Here is a 1,884-nt window from a genome sequence, read left to right as displayed (position 1 = left end):
CCGAGGTGATAACCAGGAAATGTAGACCACAGATTAGCACATGAAACATAAGGTGTGAGGCAATCAGACTGATTGCTGTGGAATATCATGGTGATACTCATGAGTAGTGTAACACAGTAGAGAAGGGTATTATATATTTTGGATAAATGGGCCAATAGGTTCGGCTATCGGAGCACAGTGGAGTGTTTAAATGACACACAAGGGCAGTTGGGTGTATTTAAAGAACTGGTTTTAGTAACAGAAAACACACAATTAACAGTTGCACAAAACACACAATTATGAAAATAAAATTACACACAATAAAATGCAAAAAAATAAAAAATAACAATAATACTTGGCCAAGTGCTAATTCTTAATTTCAAATAATTCGGTTGCACCCTGGTAATCAAATAAATAAAAAAAAAAAACAATAATAATGGAGAATGTCAGTTGTAGGTCTCACACATAACTGTGTGTGAAGATGTATGTTACTCTCTACCACACTGCAGGGTGCAGCAGGACTCCAAATGGGATAGACGAAATCTTGTTCTCTCTTTAGGTCCAGGTGGGAAAGCTCGCCATCAAAATCAAAGGAGGGATCCACTTCAGGAATGATCCAGTATAAGAAAAACCCTGACCTGTCAACAGACAGGACCAGCAGAAATACAGGACTTTACCAAGCCGTTCTAGCTTTAATCCTTCTTTCTAATACAGTAACAAAACATTACCTAGTTACTAAAACAACGGATATTTTTTAACAACAATGTAACAAATGACAAAAACACAAATAAAAGGCTCCGAATATGCTCACCGATCTCAGTGCGACACACCTCAGACAACCGTATAGTGGGTCTCAATCCGGATGTGTGGGGCACTAGACGATGTAACAAGGCATATTTGATCTAAATAATATAAACTTAATAAAATAAAATTATGTTAAAGCCTAAATTTTACCTTTTATCTATGAAGAACAAGCTGAAATAACTGCCAGAAAGAGCCAACGATTCCTAACGGCTCTAACGGTAAAAAAAAACTGAAGTTCAGTTTATATTCATTTAATAAATATTTCCAGCACAAAAGCTGGACAATCAACATAAAATCTATGTACAAAAGAGTTTATCCACAATACAGTTTGTAAATAATACAGCATGTAAAAAATACTTTTAACTGTCGGGATACATACTCTGGCGCTGCCCCGCTCAGCAGTCTCACCGCGTCGGATCTCTAGAGCAAAACCAACGGTACTGCAGACCCGGGGGAGAAGGGCGGGATCTACAACGGCAGCCTGCACCCTGATTGGTCCAGACGCTCTGGAAACCAAACTTCTAATTGGCCAGGCAGACCACCCAGCTTCCTTAACCTCTTCTCTTAAAGTGGCATACCCACTTTATGTGGGTTACAGTAGGACTATGCAACACATGCACTGGCACTGCTAAAGACCTTAAACTGGGAGAAACTGAACTGCACAATGTGGTCAGGAAAGCCATTCAGATCACATACCAGTCACATTCTCTATGATGCTTGGAAGGAAAGCATTTTCAGGGACCACCAAGATTATAATGAAGACTATAATGAAGAATAACTAATACAGTACAGACCGAAGGTTTGGACACACCTTCACATTGAATTCAATTAGAAGGTGTGTCCAAACCTTCGGTCTGTACTGTATGTAAATGACCATTACTGGGTATGTTGACGATTCTGCTAGAAGTCTATGAAATATGGTTGTAATCTATCCTGCACATATATGTAATATGGGGGATGTGTTGATGATAGAGAGAAAATTATGAAAAACTGTTGGGTGACCAGTTCCAGCCTTGCCTGCTAGTGATCAGAAGAAGTCTCACTTCTGTCAGCCTCCCCAGAGCAGCTGTGGAGGCTGCTCTGGGGAGGCTGACAGGCTGA

General features: G+C 39.9%; 1 long non-coding RNA gene across 1 annotated transcript; it reads right to left on the bottom strand.

Moving 5' to 3' along the window:
• Window positions 1-212: 212 nt before the first annotated feature.
• LOC122843957 lies at window positions 213-1,293 on the bottom strand. Its single transcript, XR_006372804.1, has 4 exons — window positions 1,163-1,293; window positions 934-995; window positions 791-853; window positions 213-617 (listed from the first exon to the last, which is right to left on the bottom strand). It is a non-coding gene; the product is annotated as an uncharacterized LOC122843957 (long non-coding RNA).
• Window positions 1,294-1,884: the final 591 nt, after the last annotated feature.

This window comes from Gambusia affinis, linkage group LG14, assembly GCF_019740435.1.
Source record: "Gambusia affinis linkage group LG14, SWU_Gaff_1.0, whole genome shotgun sequence".
Classification (NCBI taxonomy): Eukaryota; Metazoa; Chordata; class Actinopteri; order Cyprinodontiformes; family Poeciliidae; genus Gambusia; species Gambusia affinis.
The sequence above is the reverse complement of the archived record's forward strand: the minus strand, read 5'-3'. Positions and strand labels throughout refer to the sequence as shown.